We start from the raw sequence: 26,861 nt of genomic DNA, 5'->3' as shown, positions 1-26,861 counted from the left end.
TAGCTGTGGGAGTCAGTGTGCTTGTCCTGTATAATCGTGGATAGTCTATTGCCGGAAATGGAAACAGAAAGATCAAGGAAGGGAAGGGAAGTGTCTCAGATGCACCCCGTGAAAGTGATGGAGGGGTGGAAACTGGAAGCGAAGTTGATGAATTTTTTCAGGTCCAGGCGAGAGCATGACGCGGCACCAAAATAGTCATCCAGATTTGTTGGACCTGAGATTGCCAGTGTTCTGTTTCCATATTTTGAGGCTATTTTCTGCAAATTGCTATTTGTAGTTGAGATTATCGTAGTTACATATATTAATCTTTTTGGATGTGTCTGTTTATGTTGTGGAATATTGTAGATTTTGTATTTGTATCACATGCTTAAACCCGTTCTGGAGCATCTGAAGCTCCTTTGATTGACAACTGTCTCTCTCCGCCCGCAGCTGCACGCAGTCACGTGACTCGACATTTCATCTGACGCGGAAACGCGCTGACCTCATGTGCCACACGTTCGCTCCGAGAGGCCGATTTCTTGGAACAGATATCTGAGCGATGATGATAGCGGAGGTTTGGGTTGCTGCTACCGGTGGTGGACCCTGCGGTGAGCGGGGGTTGAGGCCTACATTCAGATGGCTGTCTTGTCCGTCAGCGATGTGGGCCTTCGGGCCTGGCAGCTGCTCAGAGTCTAGGTCTAATCGGCGGCTGCGGCCTCTGTGAGGCCACAATTGCTGAGGGTGGTGACATGAGAGTTGTGTCCAGCGGAGAACCGCAGCGATCTGTGCTGGGCCTCTTGCTGCTTGTGCATTAATGATCTAGAGCGGAATGTGGGTTGTATGATCAGTAATTTTGGAGATGACAAAAATTGGTGGTGTGGTAAAGACCGAGCGGCAAGAAAGCCTTAGATTACAGGGTGATACTGATGGGCTGGTCAGATGGGCAGAACAGTAGCAAATGGAAGCGTCAGGTGATTCAGGTTGGGAGTACAAACAAGGCAAGGTAATACCCAGTGAATGGTAGGATGACGCGAGGAAATACAGAGGCAGCTTGGGATGCATGTCCAGAAATCCCTGAAGGCAGCAGGACAGATAGATAAGGTAGTTCAGAAGACAGATGAGATACTTGCCGTTATCAGCTGAGGCATAATATAAGAGCAATAATGCTATGATTGAGCTGTATGAAAGGTTCATTAGGCAACAGCTGAAGTACTGTTTCTAGTTCTGGTCGCCACACTCCAGGAAGGATGTGATTGCACGAGAAAGGGTGTAGAAGAGATGTCACCAGGATGTTGTCTTGGTTGGAGCACTTAAACTGTGAAGGGAGACTGGTGAGACCATAAGACATAGGAGCAGAATTAGGCCATTTGGCCCACCGAGTCTGCTGCACCATGTCTGCTCCACCATTTGATCATGACTGAAATGTTTCTCATTCCCATTCTCCTGCCAACCGCCCCCCCCCCCCATCCCCCATAACCCCCGATCCCCCTATTAATCAAGAACCTATCGATATCAGTGCTAAAGACATTCAGTGATTTGGCCTCCACAGCCTTCTGCGGCAAAGAGTTCCAAAGATTCACCACCCTCTGGCTGAAGAGGCTCCTCCTCATCTCTGTTTTAAAGGATCATCCCTTCAATCTGAGCTGTGATCTCCAATTCTAATTTTTCCTATAAGTAGAAACATCCTCTCCATGTCCACTCTATCTAGGTCTCTCAGTATCCTGTAAGTTTCAATAAGAACACTTCTCATCCTTCTAAACACCAACGAGTACAGACCCAGAGTCCTAAACTGCTCCTCTTATGACAAGCTCTTCATTCCAGGCATCATTCTTTTGACCCTCCCCTGGATCATTTGCAAGGGTAGCACATCCATCCTTCGATATGGGGTCCAAAATTGTTCACAATACTCCAAATGGGGTCTGACCAGAAAATTTAACAGCCACAGAAGTATATCTCTGCTCTTGTATTCTAGCCCATTTGACATGAATGCTAACATTGCATTTGCCTTCTAACTGCTGACTGAACCTGCAGGTTAACCTTAGAATCTTGAATGAGGACTCCTAAGTCCCCTTGTGCTTCTGATTTCCTAAGCCTTTTCTCATTTGGAAAAAAGTCTATGTCTCCATTCTTCTTATCAAAGTGCATGACCTCACACCTTTCCACATTGTGTTCCATCTGTCACTCCTTTGTCCACACTCCTAGCCTGTCCAAGTAATTCTGCAGCCCCCCTGCTTCCTCAATACTATCTGCCCCTCTGCATGACCTTTGTATCATATGCAATATTAGCTGGGATTACATAGAACATAGATACATAGAAGATAGGAGCAGGAGGAGGCCTTTTGGTCCAAGCCTGCTCCGCCCTTTATCATGATCATGCCTGATCATCCAACTCAATAGCCTAATCCTGCTTTCTCCCCAGAACCTTTGATCCCATTCACCCTGTGTTATATCTAGCTGCCTCTTTCAATATATTCAATGTTTCAGCATCAACTACTTCCTGTGGTAATGAATTCCACAGGCTCACTACACTTTGAATGAAGAAATGTCTCCTTATCTCTGTCCGAATTGATTTACCCTGAATCCTCAGACTGTGGCCCGTGGTTCTGGACCCACCCACCATCGGGAACATCTTTCCTCCATATACCTTGTCTAGTCGTTAGAATTGTATTAGTCTCTATGAGATCCCCCTCATTCTTCTGAATTCCAGCGAGAACAATGCTAACCTAGTCAATCTCTCCACATATGAGAGTCCCGCCATCCCTGGAATCAGTCTGGTAAACCTTTGCTGCACTCGAGAGGGAGCAAGAATATCTTTAGAAAAGGAGACCAAAATTGCACACAATATTCTAGATGTGGCCTCACCAAGGCCTTATGTAATTGTAATAACACATTCCTGCTCCTTTTAGATTATGAGTGTAAACTTGCTCAGAATATAAAAACAGATAGTAAAAGTTTGTACAAATATATAAAACTAAAAAGAGTGCCTTCGGTAAATATTGGTCCTTTAGAGGATGAGAAGGGAGATTTAATAATGGGAGATGAGGAAATGGCTGAGAACTGAACAGGTTTTTTGGGTCAGTCTTCACAGTGGAAGACACAAATAACATGCCAGTGACTGATAGAAATGAGGCTATGACAGGTGAGGACCTTGAGATGATTGTTCTCACTAAGGAGGTAGTGATGGGCAAGCTAATGGGGCAAAAGGTAGATAAGTCTCCTGGCCCTGATGGAATGCATCCCAGAGTGCTAAAAGAGATGGCTAGGGAAATTGCAAATGCACGAGTGATAATTTACCAAAATTCACTAGACTCTGGGGTGGTCGCGGCGGATTGGAAATTAGCAAACGTGACACCACTGTTTAAAAAAGGACGTAGGCAGAAAGCGGGTAATTATAGGCCAGTGAGCTTAACTTCGGTAGCAGAGAAGATGCTGGAATCTATCATCAAGGAAGAAATAGCTAGGTATCTGGATGGAAATTGTCCCGTTGGGCAGACGCAGCATGGGTTCATAAAGGGCAGGCCATGCCTAACTAATTTAGTGAAATTTTTTGAGGACATTACCAGTGCGATAGATAACAGGGAGCCAATGGATGTGGTATATCTGGATTTCCAGAAAGCCTTTGACAAGGTGCCACACAAAAGGTTGATGCATAAGATAAAGATGCATGGCATTAAGGGTAAAATAGTAGCATGGATAGAGGATTGGTTAATTAATAGAAAGCAAAGAGTGGGGATTAATGGGTGTTTCTCTGGTTGGCAATCAGTAGCTAGTGGTGTCCCTCCGGGATCAGTGTTGGGCCCACAATTGTTCACAATTTACATAGATGATTTGGAGTTGGGGACCAAGGGCAATGTGTCCAAGTTTGCAGATTACACTAAGATGAGTGGTAAAGCAAGAAGTGCAGAGGATACTGGAAGTCTACAGAGGGATTTGGATAGATTAAGTGAATAGGCTAGGGTCTGGCAGATGTAATACAATGTTGACAAATGTGAAGTTATCCATTTTGGTAGGAAAACCAGCAAAAGGGATTATTATTTAAATGATAAAATATTAAAGCATGCTGCTGTGCAGAGAGACCTGGGCTTGCCAGTGCATGAGCCACAAAATGTTGGTTTACAGGTGCAACAGTTGATTAAGAAGGCAAATGGAATTTTGTCCTTCATTGCTAGAGGGATGGAGTTTAAGACTAGGGAGGTTATGCTGCAATTGTATAAGGTGTTAGTGAGGCCACACCTGGAGTATTGCGTTCAGTTTTGGTCTCCTTACCTGAGAAAGGACATACTGGCGCTGGAGGGTGTGCATAAGAGATTCACTAGGCTAATCCCAGAGCTGAAGGGGTTGGATTACGATGAGAGGTTGAGTAGACTGGGACTGTACTCGTTGGAATCTAGAAGGATGAGGGGGGGATCTTATAGAAACATATAAAATTATGAAGGGAATAGATGGGATAGATGCGGGCAGGTTGTTTTCACTGGCAGGTGAAAGCAGAACTAAGGGGCATAGCCTCAAAATAAGGGGAAGTAGTTTTAGGACTGAGTTTAGGAGGAACCTCTTTACCCAAAGGGTTGTGAATCTATGGAATTCCTTGCCCAGTGAATCAGTTGAGGCTCCTTCATTTAAGTATTTTTAAGATAAAGATAGATAGTTTTTTTAAAGAACAAAAGGGATTAAGGGTTATGGTGTTCGGGCCGGAAAGAGGAGCTGAGTCCACAAAAGATCAGCCATGATCTCATTGAATGGTGGAGCAGGCTCGAGGGGCCAGATGGTCTACTCCTGCTCCTAGTTCTTATGTACTCAACCTCTCGCAATGAAGGCCAACATGCCATTAGCTATCTTTACCGTCTGCTGCACCTGCGTGCTTACCCTCAGTGACTGGCGCACAAAGACACCCAGGTCCCACTGCACACTCCCTTCTGCCAATTTACAACCATTCAGATAGTAATCTGCCTTCCTGTTTTTCCTTCCAAAGTGAATAACCTCACACTTATTATCTTATGTTAGGCTGGGGTTGTTATCCTTAGAGCAAAGAAGGCTGAGGGGGTCCTGATTGAATTTTACAAAATTATGAGGAAGATAGATAGGAAGCAACATTTCCCCTTAGTTGAGGGATCAATAGCAAGGGGCATATGTTAAGGAAAATGGGTAGGGGATTTGAGGAAAACCTTATCACCCAGATGGTGGTGAGAATCTGCAACACACTGCCTGAAAGGGTGGTAGAGGTGGCAGTCCTCACAATGTTTAGGAAGCATATAGACAAATACTTTAAACACCATAGCATCAAGTGCTGGAAAATGGAATTGGACTAGCTCTGTGCTTGATGGCAATCACAGACATGATGGACTGCAGGACCTCTTTCTGTGTTGTAAAACTCAGACTATTTTAATCCCACTTTCCTGCTTTTGGTCTCGCAGATTGCAGATTTCTTTAAATCTGCAAATTGATTTTGGCAAATGTAGAGTTTGGTAATTGTGAATTCAAATGTGCAAGCATTCATCTTTAATACTGACCTGCCTCCATTGCAAAATCTCGCTCTTTCTTATTTCATTCATTCTCATTTGTAACTATGACCTGGCAGACAGAATCTGTGAATTGAACTACTGCTGAGATCCTGACTGCTTCTCCGAGACATCACTGTTTTGTCTTCATTCAGTGGGCAATGAATCATTAGTGTCTGCAACTCTGTTAATACATTAGCTCCAAGTTCCACAATGCCTCAATTTTAGTATTCTAATCCCAATATTCCCATTCCTTTCATGGTCTTGCACCTCCCATATCTCTGCAAACAATTCCTCCAAAATCTCTGCACTCCACCAATACAAGCTTCCTTTGTATCCTCAATTTCTTTTGCTCCACCCTTTGACTGTGGTTTCAGCTATCAATCCCTGAATCGCTTTGATTTCCTCCCTAATTGTCTCCTGGCTTCAGATCATCAATATAACCTAATGATTTATCTAATCTTTGGATCACCTATTTTCATAACACATACAGAGATTTACAGCATGGAGTGAGACCATTCTGTCCACTTAGTTTGCATTGGCTGACATGTAACTATCCTGCTTTTCTGCCTCATTGTCCATGGCATTTCAGTTCATTTTATAGTCCCTGGGGTGATCAACAAATCATAGGAACCAAATTTGCTGTACAACTCTCTTGAGGAAATGCCAAGATTTCAACTTCTAATTTTTACTTTAACAATCAAACCAAAATCAACTTAAACTTGTATTAACAGGCAATCACAGTGAATAGGTATTAAAAATTACATATTAAATGAAGGACATAATCAAGTTAAAACTCAAGACAGTCCACTCAGCATATTCAGAGGCCAATATCAGCCACACTGTCCTTTAGGATTCTGATCTTTCTCAGAAAGTATTCCAGCTCCTTTCCTGCAAGGAATTAGCCACTAATCATCTGACATCAGATTCCACTCGATCCTAATCCATGGTTACAGTCTACAACAAAATATCACATTTTGAAAGAGCCTTCTCAGCTCTGCTTACATCACTCTTGGTTGGAGGCTCACTCGCGTCATTGAATTACTTTAAAGCAATGAAACAAAGGTAACATTCCCCCCCTCCCACCCCCCAAAAGGGAACCTAATCTGGCAGCCCTCCTGGATTCCCAGTGCCGGCAACCCATCAGCACCATTCTCTCAGACTCTGAGAACTGTGGATTCCATTGCTGTTTCACTACATCAATTTCAAGCACTTTTTAAATGTAATCATAGTACAGGTAGAAGACTGAGATATTTTTACCCAATTCAGGGGAAATTTAACATGGCCAATTCACCTATCCTGCACATCTTTGGGTTGTGGAGGGGAGACCCACCCAAACATGGGGAGAATGCGCAAACTGCACACGGGCAGTGACCTGCGGCCAGGACCGAACCCGGGTCCTCAGCGCTGAGGCAGCGGTGCGAACCACTGCGCCACCGTGCTGCTGGGGATAAGACTGAAGATGTACGAGGTACGATGGGCCAAATGGCCTCCTATTGTGCTGCAATCCTTCAATAATTCGACGATTAATCCTTGTTCCCTTAGTAACAGGGTCTCAGACACTCTCTGCCAAGCTGGACACTGGAGTATTAACATCTGCTTGAAACAGGCTGGGTAGTGGGACAGGATAGTAGAGGAAGAACATTTGGGAACTGAGGAATGATGACATGGGCTGCAGAAGAGGTATCTGGGGATGGGGGTTGGAATAAATTAAGGGGTAGAGCATTGATTTCCATGAGCCTGTTTGGCCAGCCAATTAGCTCAAGGCTGATGTACATTACAACTTCATTTCCCTGCCTTTATTGGCAGGATCGTTATGTTGTGGTGAGGTTTATTTACAGGAGCTCTGTGTTGTATTGAGGTGTATTTACAGGAGCTCTGTTGAAGTTTATTCACAAGAGCTGTGTTGAGGTATATTTACAAGAGCTCTGTATTGAGATTTATTCACAAGAGCTCTGTGTTGAGATTTATTTACAGAAACTGTTGAGGTTTATTTACAGGAGCTCTGTGTTGAGATTTATTTACAGGAGATCTGTGTTGATTATTTACAGGGCTCTGTTTTGAGGTAAAATACAGGAGTTCTGTTTTGAGGTTATTTATAGGAGCATTGTGTTGAGGTTTATTTATAGGAGCTCTGTTTTGTGTTGGGGTTTATTTACAGGAGCTCTCTTTTGTGTTGAGATTTATTTACAGGAGCTGTTTTGTGTTGAGGTTTATTTACAGGAGCACTGTATTGAGGTTTATTTACAGGAGCACTGTGTTGAGGTTTATTTACAGGAGCACTCTGTTGAGGTTTACTTACAGGGGCTCTGTTTTGTGTTGAGGTTTATTTATAGGAGCTCTGTTTTGTGTTGAGGTTTATTTACAGGAGCTCTGTTTTGTGTTGAGGTTTATTTACAGGAGCACTCTGTTGAGGTTTACTTACAGGGGCTCTGTTTTGTGTTGAGGTTTATTTATAGGAGCTCTGTTTTGTGTTGAGGTTTATTTACAGGAGCTCTGTTTTGTGTTGAGCTTTATTTACAGGGGCTCTGTTTTGTATTGAGGTTTATTTACAGGAGCACTGTATTGAGGTTTATTTACAGGAGCTCTGTTTTGTATTGAGGTTAACTTACAGGATGTTTATGTTGTGTTGAGGTTTATTTACAGTAGCTATTGTGTTGTAATTGGGCTTATTTACAGAAGCTGTTTTCTGTTGTGTTTTATTTACAGCTGCTCTGGTTTGGGGTTGGTTTACAGAAGCTCTAAGTTGTGTTATGGTTTATTTATTTGGGTTGGTGTATGGACTGGGGCATGTCCTGATTTTGGCACTTTGTAAGTTTGTTTCAGTTTGTTGCCTCTGTGGAGATGGTTTTTGCAGGTTAATGCTTTGATGGATCTTTTTCTGTGAAGTTGGTGTTTTGGGGTTCATGCCCTGGCATCTCCATTTTTCAGGATCTCACTCAATCTGATATCCGTATGAATCAATGACTCCAATTCCTGGTTAACCACAATTTATCAGTGCTGGTTCTGCAGACGGGGCAAATTGTTCATTATGATAGCATTGATCCCTCAGCAATGGTGGAGTCAGAGGGCCCTGAATATTGGACGATGCAGATGCAGGAGTCTCGAGTCTGGAACACTAGGAGGAAGAAAACATTTGGATTGCCATGACCCGGAGCAAGAAGACTGGTGGTGAGTCATCACCCTCCCCATACCACAGGTTACCATTTTAAACTTAATCCACTGAGCAGTTGCAAAGAATATCTGCGGGAAATCAAGACCCTTGAAATGGTCAGGCTTGGATCAGAGTCCTAATGTACACGAGTAGATAGGATCTGGGGATGGAAGACAGATTTTCCAGGACATTGTTATGGCTCACATATGTGAAGGGTCCAGAGAAGAGCAGCAACATAATCCTCAAATCATTCCCCCCTTTCCCCCCTGATTTGCTCGGCCTACCACCTCGGGCTGCACTGTTTCCCCATTGGCCTCGCTCCACAAAGCTCACCCTGCCTCTCCTCCGACTCAGCACAAATCCTCCCCAAATGAATGGTTGGGTTTTGTTGACGTTGAAGGATGCCCTATATTGTCTTTCTGTCATGTTGGGTTTGATTGACAGCAGGGAAATTGAGCAGTGTGTGAGGGACTGAGTTTGATTGTCAACATGTGTGATGTTGTCTCTGGGTTTGGATTTTATTGACTGGGCATGTTTTCACTGTGATATACAGACAGGGCATGAGCATTGCTTGAGTGCATTTTCTTTTTAAAAAAAATATATTTTTATTAATGTATTAGCAAAATTTTTATAACAGTAACAAAAACAATAACATTAACATGAAAAATAAACATTTCCCCACCCGACCCCATCTTCACACACTTCAACCATCTAAAACCTATCCGCCTGCCCCCCCCCCTTCAGAATGCTGCTTCTGCCGACATTTTAATTTTCCCCGAGAAAGTCGACGAACGGCTGCCACCTCTGAAAGAACCCCAACATTGACCCTCTTAACGCAAACTTTATTTTCTCAAGACTGAGAAACCCAGCCATGTCACTAACCCAGGTCTATACACTCGGGGGCTTTGAGTCCCTCCACATTAATAAGATCCATCTCCAGGCTACCAGGGAGACAAAGGCCAAGACGTTGGCCTCTTTTGCCCCCTGCATTCCCGGCTCTTCCGACACTCCAAAGATCACCACCTCCGGACTCGGCACCACCCGTGTTTTGAGTACTGTGGACATTGCCTTAGCGAAACCCTGCCAAAACCCTCTAACATTCGAGCATGCCCAAAACACGTGGACATGATCTGCTGGGGTTCCCACGCACCTTGCACATCTTATCTTTCACCCCGAAAAACTTGCTCATCCACGCCCGTCATGTGTGCCCGGTGGACCACCTTAAATTGTATTAGGCTAAGTCTGGCACATGATGAGGAGGAATTGACCCTGCTTAGGGCGTCCGCCTATAGACCCGCCTCTAACTCTCCTCCTAGCTCATCCTCCCACTTGCTCTTAAGCTCCTCCACCGGGGTTTCCTCTGCCTCCAACAGCTCCTGGTAGATATCCAACACCTTCCCCTCCTCCACCCAGGTACCGGAAACTACTCTATCCTGTATCCCGCATGGCGGCAGCAGCGGAAAGGCCAACACCTGTTTCCTCAGGAAGTCTCGCACTTGCAAATATCTAAAACCATTCCCTGGCGGCAGTTTAAATTTATCCTCCAGCGCCTTCAAGCTGGGAAAGCTCTCGTCTATAAACCGATCCCCCATCCTTCTAATTCCTGCCCTCTGCCAGCTCTGGAACCCGCCATCCAGCCAGCCCGGTACAATCCTGTGGTTGTTACAAATCGGGGTCCAGACCGATGCACCTAGCACCTTCTTATACCTCCTCCATAGCCCCTAGATCCTCAGTGTCACCACCACCACCGGACTTGTGGAGTATCGGGCTGGCGAGAACAGCAGAGGTGCCGTTACCAATGCTCCCAGACTGGTGCCTTTACATGACACCGTCTCCGACCGCTCCCATGCCGACCCCTCCCCCCATTACCCACTTCCTAATCATGGCTATATTAGCCACCCAGTAGTAGTTGCAGAAGTTCAGCAGAGCCAACCCACCCTCCCCGACTGTGCTCCAACAACATTTTCTTCACCCGCGGGGTTTTATTCACCCATACAAAGCCCAAAATGATCTTGTCCATCCGCTTGAAAAAGGCCTTCGGGGTGAAGATGGGGAGGCACTGAAAGACAAACAGAAATCTGGGGAGTACTGTCATTTTCACCGTCTGTACCCTCCCCGCCAGTGACAACAGGAGCATGTCCCATCTCGTAAAGTCCCCTTCCATTTGCTCTACCAACCGGGATAGATTAAGCTTATGCAGTGCCTCCTATTTCCGAGCCACCTGGATTCCCAGATAGCGAAAGCTCTTTCCTACCATTCTAAGTGGCAGCTCTCCCACTCTCTGCTCCTGCCCTCGAGCCTGAATCACGAACATCTCTCTCTTCCCCATGTTCAATTTATACCCCGAAAAACTGCCAAATTCCCCCAAGATCCACGTAACCGCCCTCACCCCCTCCAACGGGTCCGAAATGTACAAAAGCAAATTGTCCGCGTAAAGCGAGACCTGGTGCTCCACCATCTCTCGCTCCCCCCCCCCCCCCCCCCCCCCCCCCGAACCAGTTCCTCTAAGCTCAATGCCATGGCCAGTGGCTCTATAGCTAGAGCAAACAATAACGCCCTTGCCTCGTCCCTCGATGTAATTTAAAATACCCCAACCTCAGCCGGTTCATGTACACGCTCGCTACAGGGGCCTGGTAGAAGAGCTGCACCCAGCCATTAAAGCCCTCACCAAACCCAAATCTTCCCAGCGCCTCCCACAGGTACTCCCACTCCACCCGATCAAAAGCCTTCTCCGCATCCATCGCTACCACCACCTCCGCCTCTCCTCTTTCTGAGGGCATCATAACATTTAAAAGCCTCCGAACGTTGGCCTTAACGAATCCCGTCTGGTCTTCCCCTATCCTCCCCGGAATGCAGTCTTCTATCCTTGTGGCCAATATCTTGGCCAACAACTTGGCATCCACATTCAAAATCGAGATCGGCCTATATGACCCACACTGCTCAGGATCCTTCTCCCGTTTAAGAATAAGTGAAATTGGGGCCTGCGACATTGTCGGGGGGAGGATTCCCTTCTCTCTAGCCTCGTTAAATGTCCTCACCAGCAGTGGGCTCAATATCTCTGAGAACTTCTTATAAAATTCCACCGTGTAGCCGTCCGGCCCCGGAGGTTTGCCCGACTGCATGCCCTCCAGCCCCTTGATAATTTCCTCAATCTCAATTGGGGCTCCCAGCTCCTCCACCAGGTCCTCTTCCACCCTTGGAAACCTTAACTGATCCAGAAATTGCCTCATCCCCTCCACTCCAACCGGGGGTTCCGACTCATATAATTTACTGTAAAATTCTTTAAAAACTTTGTTCACCCCCCCCTGGGTCCAAGACCATGTTACCATCCCTATTCTTCACTCTACCAATCTTCATGGCCACCTCTCTCTTCCTAAGCTGTTGCGCCAACATCCTACTCTCCTTTTCCCTGTACTCATAAACCACCCCCTTTACCTTCCTCAACTGTTCCACTGCTTTCCCTATCGTCAACAACTCAAACTCCGCCTGTAATTTCCGCCGCTCCCTCGGTCTGGGGCCTCCGTGTATCTCCTGTCTACCCGGGGTATCTCCTCCACTAATCTCTCCCTCTCCGCCCGTTCCCCCTTTTCCCTGTGGGGCCGAAGCAAAATTAGTTCCCCTCTAACAACTGCCTTCAGAGCTTCCCAAACCGTCGCTGCAGGTACCTCTCCCGTGTCATTTGTTTCCAGGTAATTCTGGATGGACTTATTCACCCACCCGCAGACCGCTTCATCCGCTAGCAACCCCACATCCAGTCTCCATAACAGACGTTGCCCTCTCTCCTCACTAACCCGCAAATCCACCCAATGCGGCGCCTGATCCGACACTGCAATTGCCGAGTATTCTGTCCCCGCCACCTTCGGTATTAGTGCCCTGATCAGAACAAAAATCAGTACAAGAGTAAACCTTATGGACGTGAGAAAAAAAGAAAACTCCTTAGCCCTCTGCCATGTAAACTTCCATGGGCCTCTCACCCCCATCTGTACCATAAAGCCCTTCAATTCCTTTGCCACAGCCGGCCTCCTCCCTCACCTGGATATTGACTGGTCCAATTCAAGATCAATGACCGTGTTAAAGTGTGTCCCCCCACCCCCCCCCCTCCCCAATACCCATGATCAGGTTATGAGACTCTAAGTCCGGGATCTTGCACAGCTCACGCCTCATAAATTACGCGTCGTCCCAGATCAGAGCATACATGTTCACGAGCACCACTCGTACACCTTCCAACCTTCCACTCACCATTATGTACCCACACCCCTTATCTGACACCATTCTCCCAGCCTCAACGCCACACGCTTACTAACCAAAATTGCTACCCACCTGGTCTTTCAGTCCAGCCCTGAGTGGAACACCTATCTAACTCATCCCTTCCTCAATCTCATCTGATCTATGACCATTAGATGTGTCTCTTGTAGCATTGCCAGGTCTGCCTTACGCTCCCTTAGATGCGCTAACACGTGAGCCCTCTTGACCGGCCCATTCAGTCCTCTCACATTCTGTGTAATCAGCCTGGACGGGGGTTTCCCCCCCCCCCCGCCGCCTGCCGACTTGCCATCACCCTTTTAGGTCAACCTCGAGCCCGCGCCCCCCCCGCTTCTCTGGGTACCCCCATGAGCAGCAGCCGTCCCCGACCTCCCATTTATTTCCCGATAATAGTTCCTCCCCTGTCAGCAAAGCAGCCTCCCCCCACCCCCACCAGCACCAGAACCTCATCCCCCAGGTCAAGTAGCAGCTTAACACTTGCTCACCCCCCGTTGCTCTTCCGAGAGTCAGCTGAACCATGTTCACCCCGATAACCCCCAACCCTGGCGCCAAACAGTCTGTCTCCCTATTCTTCGAACCTCTCCCCCCACATGAATAAACATTTTAACAGGATCTTAACGGCAGCAAAAAAAAAAAGAAGAAATTAACATAAACCAGGAGGCGACAATCACTTAAAACAAAAACCAGTCTCCCGAAGGATTGCTCTAACTTCAAGACCCCCCCCCCCACCCCGCATCAAATCCATGTAAGACAAAGCACCCTCCAACCATCACCACAGCCCATTATTTACTTGAGTGCATTTTTTTGACAGTGAATCATAGAATCATAGAATTTATAGTACAGAAGGAGGCCATTCAGCACATCGACTCTGCACTGGCTCTTGGAAAGAGCACCCTACCCAGGACAACATCTCCAGCCTATCCCCAAAACCCAGTAACCCCACCCAACACTAAGGGCAATTTTGGATACTAAGGGCAATTTAGCATGGCCAATCCACCGAACCTGCACATCTTTGGACTGTGGGAGGAAACCGGAGCACCCTGAGGAAACCCACGCGCACATGGGGAAAACGTGCAGACTCTGCACAGACAGTGACCCAAGCTGGGAATCGAACCTGGGACCCTGGAGCTGTGAGGTGTGGATGGTCTCTCAGATTTGGGTCTGATTGGCTGGATGCATGTTTGCTTGGAGTGGACATGGTTTTGGTGGGACTGGATTTGGTTGGTTGGGTATTTTTGATTGACAGCCTCCCCAAACAGGTGTCGGAATGTGGCGACTAGGGGCTTTTCACAGTAACTTCGTTTGAAGCCTACTTGTGACAATAAGCGATTTTCATTACAACAAACTGTGGGTGGAATCTGATCGACTGGGTGTATTTCTGATGATTTGTGGTCGAGCAAAGGTTTTCCCAAACATCTCGAGCCATGAGACCCCTACTGATATCCAAAAAGCATCAGGAAATGCCAGTTATTCTTGCAACATAAACACCCCTTTTTGGCCATGAAATTCGTGTGAATTCAGAAATCAATTATAAAAACATATTTTCTAGATATACCTATGCAGAAATATGGAAGTAGGAAGAGGCATAGAGTCACAAAAACAGTTGCCAGCTAACTGGCCACTTCACACTAACCTCTGAGCAAGCCACCCTCCCATGGCACTGAACATTAACCCCTGGAACTACTACGAAATTCAGGAATCAGTAACCTGGGAATAACTAAGAAGGCCTCTTGTTGCAAAAAATACTGAATACTCACCTTTAGTTTTTTTAATGGGAGGAGTGATCTGAGAAGTTGATTCTCATTTGGGACACAGGCTCATCTTTCTCCCTCACACACGCCTCTCAAACACTCACCGCATCTTTCATACTAACACACACACCCTCTCATACAAATGCACTCGCCACTCATACAAACACACTCGCTCCTCTCTCATACAAACACTCGCCCCTCTCTCTCTCATATAAACACACGCCCTGCCTCTCATACAAACACATGCTGTCTCTCTCCATACAAACACACGTCCCCTCTCTCATACAAACGCACTTGCCACTCTTTCTCATACACATAAACTCACCACTCTGTCTTACAAAGACAGTCGCTTCTCTCCCTCTCATAGAATAGCACTCCCACCTCTCACCCTCATACAATAGCACCCACGCATCTCAACCTCATGCAATAGCACTTGCGCCTCTCTCACACAAATGCATGGGGCAGCACGGTGGTGCAGTGGGGTAGCCCTGCTGCCTCAGGCGCGGAGGACCAAGGTGCGATCCTGACTCTGGGTCACTGTCCGTGTGGAGTTTGCAATTTGGCATAGAGCATAGCATAGAACATACGGTTTAGAAGGAGGCCATGCGGCCCATCGAGTCTACACCGACCCACTTAAGCCCTCACTTCCACCCTATCCCCGTAACCCAACAACCCCTCCTAACCATTTTGATCACTCAGGCCAATATATCATGGCCAATCCACCTAACCTGCACGTCTTTGGACTGTGGGAGGAAACCGGAACACCCGGAGAAAACCCACGCAGACACGGGGAGAACGTGCAGACTCTGCACAGACAGTGACTGAGCGGGGAATCAAACCTGGGACCATGGCGCTGTGAAGCCACAATGCTATCCGCTTGTGCTACCGTGCTGCCCATAGCAGACCTCTTTGAAACCAATATTTAAAAAATAAACTTTGAAAAATCTAATAGAGCTCATTCAAAGACACTTCATACTGAAACAAACCATTCTAAAAAGATAAATCACTTCAGTTTGTTCTAAGGACAAACAACCACTGATCTCCCGTGTTTGGTTGGATTTCACCCCCACAACCCAGAAATGTGCCAGCTAGGTGGATTGGCATTGCTAAATTGCCCCTTAATTGGAAAAAATGAATTGGGTACTCTAAATTTATAAAAAAAGAAACAAATGCACTCACCCCTCTCATACAAACACACTTGCCCTTCCCTCTATCATGCAAACTCAGGGAAAGTCAGGGAACCAAGAGGTGAAGTAATCAGTGGGAAGCGTAGCTGCTTAGGAATACAAAAAAGCACGAAAAGACAGAACTCAGGAGAGGTTACAATAGTCCCCATCCCACAAAATATGACACAGTGTATGGAAAGGCTCAGTAAACCAAGGTCCACCACACTAAGAAAACAAAAAGGGACGGTCAATAGAGAATTAAAGGGGCTATATTTAAATGCGCGCAGTGTACGGAACAAGGTAGATGAGCTTGTGGCCCAGATTGTGACTGGCAGGTATGATGTGGTAGGCATCACAGAGACATGGTTGCAGCAGGTTCAGGACTGGCATTTAAACATTCAGGGATTCACAACCTATCGAAAAGACAGAGAGGTGGGCAGAGGGGACGGGGTTGCCTTGTTAATTAGGAATGAAATTAAATCAATAGCACTAAACGACATGGGGTCGGATGATGTGGAGTCTGTGTGGGTAGAGTTGAGGAACCACAAAGGCAAAAAAAACATAATGGGAGTTATGTACAGGCCTCCTAACAGTGGTCAGGACCAGGGGCACAAGATGCACCACGAAATAGAAAGTGCATGTCAGAAAGGCAAGGTCACAGTGATCATGGGGGACTTTAATATGCAGGTGGACTGGGTAAATAATACTGCCAGTGGACCCAAGGAAAGGGAATTCATTGAATGTTTACAGGAGGGCTTTTTGGAATAGCTTGTGATGGAGCCCACGAGGGGACAGGCCATTCTGGACTTAGTGTTATGTAATGAGCCAGACTTGATTAAAGATCTTAAAGTAAGGGAGCACTTAGGAGGCAGTGATCATAATGTGGTCGAATTCAATCTCCAATTTGAAAGAAAGAAGGTAGAATCAGATGTAAAGGTGTTACAGTTAAATAAAGGTAACTACAGGGGCATGAGGGAGGAACTGACGAAAATCGACTGGGAGCAGAGCCTAGTGGGAAAGACAGTAGAACAGCAATGGCAGGAGTTTCTGGGAGTAATTGAGGACACAGTACAGAGGTTCATCCCAAAGAAAAGAAAGGTTATCAGAGGGGGGATTAGGCAGCCATGGCTGACAAAGGAAGTTAGCGAATGCATCAAAGCAAAAGAGAAAGCCTATAATGTGGCTACGAGTAGTGGGAAGTCAGAAGATTGGGAAGGCTACAAAAACAAACAGAGGATAACAAAGAGAGAGATAAGGAAAGAGAGGATCAAATTTGAAGGTAGGCTAGCCATTAACATTAGGAATGATAGTAAAAGTTTCTTTAAATATATTAAAAACAAACGGGAGGCAAAAGATGACCTTGGGCCGCTCCAAAATGACGCTGGTAATTTTGTGATGGGAGACAAGGAAATAGCCGAGGAACTGAATAAGTACTTTGCCTCAGTCTTCACAGTAGAAGACATGAGTAATATCCCAACAATTCCGGAGAGTCAGTGGGCAGAGTTGAATATGGTAGCCATCACAAAGGAGAAAGTGCTAGAGAAATTAAGAGGTCTAGAAATTGATAAATCTCCGGGCCCAGATGGGCTACATCCTAGAGTTCTAAAGGAGATAGCTGAAGAAATAGTGGAGGTGTTGGTGATAATGTTTCAAAAGTCAGTGGAGTCAGGGAAAGTACCAGAGGATTGGTAAATCGTTGTTGTAACCCCCCTGTTCAAGAAGGGAACAAGGAAAAAGATGGAAAATTATAGGCCAATTAGCCTAACCTCGGTTGTTGGCAAGATTCTAGAATCCATTGTTAAGGATGAGATTTCTAAATTCTTGGAAGTGCAGGGTCGGATTAGGACAAGTCAGCATGGATTTAGTAAGGGGAGGTCTTGCCTGACAAACCTGTTAGAGTTCTTTGAAGAGATAACAAATAGGTTAGACCAAGGAGAGCCAATGGACTTCCAAAAGGCCTTTGATAAGGTGCCTCACGAGAGACTGCTGAGTAAAATAAGGGCCCATGGTATTCGAGGCAAGGTACTAACATGGGTTGACGGTTGGCTGGTAGACAGAAGGCAGAGAGTTGGGATAAAAGGTTCTTTTTCGGAATGGCAACCGGTGACGAGTGGTGTCCCGCAGGGTTCAGTGTTGGGGCCACAGCTGTTCTCTTTATATATTAACGATCTAGATGACGGGACTGAGGGCATTCTGGCTAAGTTTGCCGATGATACAAAGATAGGTGGAGGGGCAGGTAGTATGGAGGAGGTGGGGAGGCTGCAGAAAGATTTAGACCGTTTAGGAGAGTGGTCCAAGAAATGGCTGATGAAATTCAACGTGGGCAAGTGCGAGGTCTTGCACTTTGGAAAAAAGAATAGAGGCATGGACTATTTTCTAAACAGTGACAAAATTCATAATGCTGAAGTGCAAAGGGACTTGGGAGTCCTAGTCCAGGATTCTCTAAAGGTAAACTTGCAGGTTGAGTCCGTAATTAAGAAAGCAAATGCAATGTTGTCATTCATCTCAAGAGGCTTGGAATATAAAAGCAGGGATGTACTTCTGAAGCTTTATAAAGCATTAGTTAGGCCCCATTTAGAATACTGTGAGCAATTTTGGGCACCACACCTCAGGAAGGACATACTGGCACTGGAGCGGGTCCAGCGGAGATTCACGCGGATGATCCCAGGAATGGTAGGCCTAACATACGATGAACGTCTGAGGATCCTGGGATTATATTCATTGGAGTTTAGGAGGTTGAGGGGAGATCTAATAGAAACTTACAAGATAATGAATGGCTTAGATAGGGTGGATGTAGGGAAGTTGTTTCCATTAACAGGGGAGACTAGGACCCGGGGGCACAGCCTTAGAATAAAAGGGAATCACTTTAGAACAGAGATGAGGAGAAATTTCTTCAGCCAGAGAGTGGTGGGTCTGTGGAATTCATTGCCACAGAGGGCGGTGGAGGCCGGGACGTTGAGTGTCTTTAAGACAGAAGTTGATAAATTCTTGATTTCTCGAGGAATTAAGGGCTATGGAGAGAGAGCGGGTAAATGGAGTTGAAATCAGCCATGATTGAATGGTGGAGTGGACTCGATGGGCCGAATGGCCTTACTTCCACTCCTATGTCTTATGGTCTTGTCCCTCCCTCTCTCCTCCAAACACACGGGTCCCTCTCTCTTCTAGAAACACAATGGCGCCCCTCTCCTACAAACACATCACCCCTCTTTCTCTCAAACATAAACAACTGCCCCCTGCTCTCATGAAAACACACCCAACACACTCTCTCATGCAAACTCACTCACGCCTCTCTCTCATGCAAACTCACTCACGCCTCTCTCTCATGCAAACTCTCACGCTTTTCTCTCATACAAACACACTGCCCCTCCCACCCAGACAGACACATTTGCCCCTCTCTCATACAAACCCACTCGCCCCGTCGCTGATACAAACACACTCACCCTCCTCTCCTACAAACACATTCACCTCTCTCTCTCTCTCTCTCACAAACACACTCACCCCTCTCTCTCTTCTGCAAGCACACTCATCCCCCTCTCTCTCATGCAAACACATTCGCCCCTCTCTGTCTCTCGTACAAACACACTTGGCGTGTTCTCTGATACAATTCATTCTACATTCCTTCTCTCATACAAACGCACCCACCGACCTCGTCGCCCTGCCCCTCTCTCATACAAACTCATCACCCCTCTTTCCATGAGACAAAAACACATGCCCCCCTCTCATACAGATACACTTGCCCCTGCTCTCACACAGATGCACTCATCCCCCCCTCTTTCATACAGACACCCCCCCCACTCTCTCATAAAGTCGCACGCACCCCCCTCTTTCATACGGACGCACCTGTCGCCCTCTCTCACACAGACACACACACACCCTCTCTCATACAGGAACACATGCCCACTCTCTCATACAGGCACACATGCCCCCTTCTCTCATACAGACACGCATGTTCCCCTCTCTCATACAAACACATGCAACTCCTCTCATAGAAACGCACGCATTACCCCTCTTTCATATAGACAGACAGGCCCCCCCCCACCCTCGTACAGAAACAATCACCCCCCCACTCTCTCATGCAGACACACTCGCCCCCCCCCCCTGTCTAATATGGACAAACCTGCCCCTTCTTTCATACAGACACACATTTCCCCCTCTCTCATACAGACACACGTGTCCCCCCTCTCTCATACAAATACACGCGCCCCCTCTCGCTCATACAGACGTAACCGCTTCCCGCTCTCTCATACAGACACATTTGTCTCCCTCTCTCATATGGACAAACTCACCCCCTCTCTCATATAGGCACACATGCCCCATTTCACTCTCGCACAGACACACTTGCCCTGCCATTCAAAGTACCAAGAGTGACTTCTACTAAGTTTCATTGTTAGCTTGCTGCTTTTTCACTTCAGACTTATACAGGTTTTTCACTCCGGGAAAGCTGAGTGACAATCTATGAAAGACATGAATCACAGTGGTTCAGTGAATATAACATAAAGAGCAGGCGTAATCTGGCCCCTTGAGCCTGCTCTGTGATTCAATGTGACCATTCCTGATCTTTTGCCTCAACTCCATTTTTTCGCCTGCTCCCACTATTCCTTGAGTCCAAGTGATCAAAAACCAGATCATATTAACTTGAAGGGTGTTTAACGATGGTACTTCAAAACCCTCAGTCCTAAATGAATGTCCACTTTCCCTGAGACTGTGATCTCACGTTCTAGATTTCCTAAACAGGAGAAACAGCCCTTGGTGTCTGTCAGAATGTATAGGTTTTAATGGGATCACCTCTCATTCGTAAAAGCTCCGGAGAGTTCAGGCCTGATTGACTCAGTATCTCAGCAAAGGACAAACCTCTTACTCTCGTGAAACTCTGATGTACCACCTCCAAGGAAAATTTTGTTTCTTCAATAATGCAGACCAAATGTGGGCAAAGTGTTTCAGGTGTGAACTCCTCAGTGTAAATAGTCCTTATTCTTGTACTCTTACCCTCCCACTATAAAGGACAGCATGACATTTATCTTTTGCATTTCTTGCTGGTGTTGCATGCTAACGTTATTTCCCTTGTGTGCATTTACTCAAGTTGGTCTGAATCTCACCGTTTCATGTTTCATGCCTCAATGAAGATATTATGCTTTTCTATTCTCAGAATCAAAGTGATTACCTCACAGTTCCCCACATTCTTCCCTGTCTGATACCTTGGGCTGGATTCTCCAAAAATGGGGCTATCTCCCAACGCTAGCGTAAAAACACTGCCGGTTTACTCCCCAGTTTCCTGCAGGGTGCTAGCAGAGACCCAGGGAGCTTCACACAGCTTTGGCTGCGGTTACGGGACCCCGCATTTCCGGTTCCGAATTCGTGCATGCGCACGGCGGCGGCCTCCAGCGGCCACGCCAAGCGCCATGGCGGACTCTGACCGCGGACCAACACGGACAATGTAAGCCCCCCGATTGGCCGCGTGCCGCTGCATCGGACCAGCCCGATCGCTGCCTCGGCCGCCCTTAAGGTCCCCCCCAGTGCTCGATTCCCCCACACCTGTTGCTAACTTTTGGATGGTTCAATTGGCTCTGTTTTATAACCTTTGCTCTAGAGTCACCAAGTATCTTTATGATACCGCCACGAGGTTCAAGTTCAAGTAATGATCAATAACTCAACACAGCAATTAGTAAGATTCAAATCAATACACATTTATTATACACCGTAAATCGCTTCTCATGCATAAACTCTACTTGCTAGGCTATTTCTATAACTAACAGGCCTATACTTAGCTTTGGACTGGCCCATCAGGTCAGGGGAACAAATGGCCTTTCGTTCGGGTTCTGAATCTGCGGGATTCAAAAGCTGGTATGGACTGGTAGCTAGGAGCGCCTATCTCATAGCGAGCGTTGACTTGAGACTTACTTTCTTGGAGGGCGCTGGAGAGTTCACTCTCGGGGGTTGCTTCGCGTTGCTGAGTGACCCTGTCAAGAAGGACGATTTGAACTTGGGGGCTTTACTTTATAGTCCCCAGGGGTTTCCGCCCTTTGGGGCGGACCCCGTACCTGGTTTCAAGTGACTGGAACGAAGGTTCGATTTCTCCAATGCTGGAGCGGTTCCCTGATCGTTGGGCGGTCTTTAAGTGTCCGTTAATCTCTTTTGTGTTGGCTCCTGCTGGCGCCAAGGAGTCTGGCTTGGCTTTGTTTACCTTAAAATGTTTCGATTGTTCCCGGGGATCGCTCATTAATATGTAGATTGTTGCTACATTACTATGCAGATGGCTGCTTGTATCAATGCTGTCTGGTTTTCTGCAGAGTCTAATACACCGTGAACTTGCACCTGCTAGATTTTGCCTGTGTTGGCTGAATTTCCCTTCAGCGTTTGCGGATCTTCATTTTAAGTCGGGAAGTGGCCAACTCAGGTGGCTACAATCCCTCCTTGTGATCCTAACGCAAAGCGTGAAGGATCACATAACTGCATTGTCTTCATTTCCTGACCCGGCGAGCACTCTTCTATGGCCTCCACACTGACCATAGCTGTGCAAGAAAACTTTTAGCTGACAATTCTAAGTGGCGCTATGTCAAAACAGGGACATGCATTACAAAATAAGAAAAACGGTACCTCTAACTGTCCTTAATAAACTACACTCACTCAAACGTTCAATCATACTAACTTCCTTAATGATACAAACAAAATCATAGCAGCATTATTCACATTTTTCCTGGCTTGGCAGTCAAGCTCAGGTTTGTACAATCGCTCATGAAACACATTTCTTTATTCACCAAAAGAACGCAAATGAATATCCTTTATTATCAATCGCGGGGGTCGGGGGTCTGGTCATAACCGAAAATAGGGGATCTTATCCTATATACCGGGGTGCGAGCGCAGTAGGCTCTCCTTCGCCATTTCCTCATGCGGATAGTCTGCACGATGCTGCAGAGTATCGCCAATACTAGTAGGGATTCTATTAAGTAGGACAGGGAGTACCAGGTTATAAACCTGTCACACCAGGATGGTGTAGTGTCGCTTGTGACTGGGCTCTGGGTGCTATGGGGAAGTGAATCATTAACGGCTGAGGGGGGGTTGGGGTCAGGGGGTTCGCGTTCGCGCGCAACCAAATGTTCATTAGGGTGATGAGCAACACAAAGGATGCCTTCATGGTTCTTCTTTCTCTTCTCTTTGTTTCGTCTCTTTTCCTGGAGCTTCTGGGGTTCTGTGGGATCAAGCATAGTGTCTGTTACTATCTTGCTTTAATATCTCGTCTGTTAGTATGTCTGTCCTTTTGTGCCAATTCTCCTTTTACAATTTGTCACCATGTGTGACTACCTCATTAAAAAAAACGTATTCTCAGGACAAGGCACACTGAAAAATACTGAAACAGTGCGAGCCATCTCGCAGGCGCAATTTATCATCCAAATGTTTGAGGATATAAATAGCATAAGGTTGGCAACCTAAGGGTCGCCTGAAAACAAAACAAAACTTTTTGAACCAAACGTGCCGAAATGAGATGCGTATGGGCCACGGCGGTTAAGAATTGGATGGAATCCTCGGGGTGGACGGCAACCGATGCCGTGTGTGCTCTACCCGAGTGTAGTTGACCAGAAGGGGGGTCCTCAGGCAGGGCGGAGACCAATGCCGTTTCTCCACTGCCTGAGCAACCGACAAGAACGGGCAAAAATGTAGTCATCGTGGAGGGTTGCTGTATTGGTTCTACCTTCGAACCAGAAGGGCAGTTATGAACGGAGGTCTGTGTTTCTGTCGACAGACGAGTCCCTCTGAACTGGCGTCTGGGACATTAACAAGTCTCTGTGGACAAACTAGTTCCTCTGAACTAGCGTCTGGGACAAACTAGTTTCTCTGACTGGCAGTGGGCGTCAGAAGGGTGGTGGCGTGGGGAGGGGAAAAGAAATTCCGATCTTACAAACAACATTTAACAATACCACTACAAACAACATTAAACATGCTGCAGGTTCCATCAGAAAGGACTCCGTTTTCTCCCAAGCGGTTCCTTTTTAAAACATCATCTGGACACCTCAGTTATCAGTTGCGAACAGGGTCGCAAAGGGGTTCTCGCTTGGAGAGTCAGACTCAAAGTCGTCATCTTCTCCCGGATGCCAAACTCTCGAGTGTGTAAGGGCGGATAGGGCTGCATGGTGTGATTTGGGATCCATCTCGTCATTCCGGATGAGTCTGAATGAATTGTCCCGGTGCCAAAAGGATGTTTAGGAAAGTGATCATGAAGGGATCACTCGAATCGTGCTCAGATTCGCTGGGTGTGGGGCCTGATGTATGGGGATAGTAGGGTGGCGCGCTGTGGCTATTATCTGTGTCACAGTCGCTGTCGCTGCTGCTGCAGTCTGTGGGCGATCGGGGGCGGAGTGTATAGTTCGGAGGTGGAGTCGGGATTGAGTCCATGGCTGGGCTGGACGTGTTGGGAGAGGGTAGGGTTACGTTGGCTGTGGGCGGGGTGTGGTCTGCTACGTCGAGCATGACGTGATGTGCGTGGTTGGACTGTGGTCCATATGCCTTAAGCGGTTGATATTGAACCACGCAGTCTTTCCATTGGGGAACTTTATTTTGTAGACGGAAGGGCTTACTTTGTCCGCAATGGAGTACGGACCCGAATATATAGGTGACAGGAATGTGCTGGGGTTGTATATGGAGAGCATGACTTGCTGTCCTACACTGAACTCAGTTGCATGCACTGTCTTATCGAAACAGGCCTTGCTCTGTTTCCTTTGTGTGCCTAATCGTACCGTGGCTGCTGCTGAGCCGTTTTAACATTCTCTACCAGTTGTTCTACTGCTATCTCGTGTGTGAGGGCCGTCACTTCGGGGCTGGTCAAATCTAATCCCAATAAAAATTCTGTGCCTTTCATGGGGCGTCCGGTCATGAGGGTGTGTGGGATGTAACCTGTAGATGTTGAAACCGTATTTCGCAAAAACATCAGCGCAAAAGGGAGGACTGAATCCCAAGTGGTGTTGTTTTGCTGGACCATTTTTCGGAGGGTAGCTTTTAGGGTCCGATTCATGCGCTCCATGATACCATTGACTGGGAGTGGTATGCAATGCGGAATTTTTGGGTAATGCCTAATATCGTGAGGACGTTCTTCATGACACGCCCCGTAAAATGGGAACCTTGGTCGGATTCAATGCTGCAGGGGAGTCCCCATCTCGTAAAGATGTGGTGGGTTAAGATCTTGGCTGTGGTCTTTGTCATGTTTGTTCTGGATGGGAATGCCTCTACCCATTTTGTAAACGTGTCTATTACAACGAGTACATACTTACAACCATTCCTGCAAGGGGGCAATGGTCCTATAAAATCAATCTGGAGGTTAGTCCAGGGCCATTAATGGGGCGGGTGTGACTAAATTGAGCCTTCTTGGCAGATTGTTCTGGGCGCAGATAAGGCAATTCTCAACGTAGTGCGTTACGTCTTCTTTTACACTGGGCCACCAACAGAGCTGCCTGAGGTGGGCTGTAGTGGGATCAATTCCCTGATGTCCATGACCGTCATGGAACAAACAAATTAGCTGATTCCTGTCCTGTTCAGGAACCACATAAAGGGTGTATTTTAACACCACACCGTCATGTGTGGTCAGAGCATTTCTAAATCTATCATAGGCTGCTGGGAATCTTCCCTTTAAAATCTCCCGAGGTTGCTGTCTTGCTTCTGGGCCTGTACTAAATCCTCGATATTAGTCTGCGAGACCTGAACTGCATTCACTGGTGCGCTTTCGGGGGGTGTCCAAAAATATCCGTGCCTGGAACCTGCTTTTGTCAGTGCGTCAGCTTTTACATTTCCGGTGGGGGAGGAACGATAGTGACTACGAACTTTAACTGTTCCAAAAGTCCTGCCCTGGGCTTTTTCTAAAATGTGACAGAGCAATGGAACTGAGGGGAGGGGTTTTCCGTCTGCGGAAACAAATCCTCTTGCTTTCCATAGGGGTAGGAATTCTGTAAGGCTATTGCAGACATAGAGGCTGTCCGAGTATATGTCTGCTGGGCTAAGGAAGGATTCTGGGTGTTCCACAATGTATGCCACAGCTGCTAGTTCTGCTGCCTGTGCACCTAAGTGTCCTGGAAGTTTTGTTGCGATTTCTTCGAGGTCACGTCCCTGCGCGTCCTCGACATAAATGTCGCATCCTGTTATGCACTTCCCTTCTAATATTGTGGAAGATTCAGCCACATATATTCTTATGGGTTCGCACGTGTCTGTGTGCTGGGGGCTCTGGGTTGGACTACCTATCTTTCTGGGGGGTATTTTCGCAATAAAGGGGCCTGTGTTGTGGTGCGGAGAGATGATTTCACATTCATGGGGGGTGCCTGGGTACTGTAGGTTATCTGCTAAGAAAGTGTGGGTCTTGGTCCTTTTAACAGTGATGTCCCGTCCCTGCAAAAGAAGGGTCCATCTGGCTGCTCTTATTTGACTGACTGTACCGTCCTTAAGTCATCCATTCAGTAAAAGTTGGGTGGGGGGGGCGGTGTGCTGTCAGGATTGTGGTGGGGTTTATTCCGGTTATGTAAGAAAAATACTGAACTGCCCAGAAAACTGTGAGCAGGTGCCTTTCACAGCATCTAAAGCTCTGGAGGCGTAAGCCACGGGCCTTAACTGTTCGTGCCATTCCTGGAGAAGCACGGCCGAAAGGGTGCGGTCTGTGCTTGCTACCTCTATCGCTTAGGGGGAAAATGGGTCTGGAACCTGTAGTGCGGGGGCTGCTATGAGCGCTCTTTTCAAAGAGTCCACAGCATCCGTATGCTGTGGAAGCCATTCCCAGGGGGCTCCTTTCTTTAGGAGGTCTGAGAGGGGCGCTGCCTTGCTGGCGAAACCGTCAATGTGGTTTCGGCAGTAGCCAACCAGTCCTAAAAACGACCGGAGGGCTGAAACTTTCTGGGGAAGGTGCAATTTAGCAATCAAATCAATCCTTTTGTGCTCAATCTCGCGTTTACCGTGTGTGATAATCGTACCCAAATATATCACTTTGTTTTCCAAAATCTGGGCCTTTTTGGGGTTTACTTTACAACCAATATTCTGTAGGAGTTCCAGGAGTTCGGCCAGAAGCTCGATGTGCTCTGCCTTG

The 26,861-nt window shown here is 46.9% G+C and overlaps 1 long non-coding RNA gene across 1 annotated transcript in view; it reads left to right on the top strand.

Annotated features, from left to right (window-relative positions):
- The first annotated feature begins 467 nt into the window (after positions 1-467).
- Positions 468-26,861, top strand: part of LOC140390231 (uncharacterized) — a 39,351-nt gene continuing 12,957 nt past the window's right edge. The window contains exons 1-2 of the long non-coding RNA XR_011934588.1: positions 468-587; positions 8,406-8,645. This is a non-coding gene — a long non-coding RNA (uncharacterized lncRNA). The remainder of the gene's footprint in view (positions 588-8,405; positions 8,646-26,861) is intronic.

Source organism: Scyliorhinus torazame, chromosome 14 (assembly GCF_047496885.1).
Source record: "Scyliorhinus torazame isolate Kashiwa2021f chromosome 14, sScyTor2.1, whole genome shotgun sequence".
Lineage (NCBI taxonomy): Eukaryota > Metazoa > Chordata > Chondrichthyes > Carcharhiniformes > Scyliorhinidae > Scyliorhinus > Scyliorhinus torazame.
Note: the sequence above shows the minus strand (reverse complement) of the source record. Positions and strands in the feature narration are given on the sequence as shown.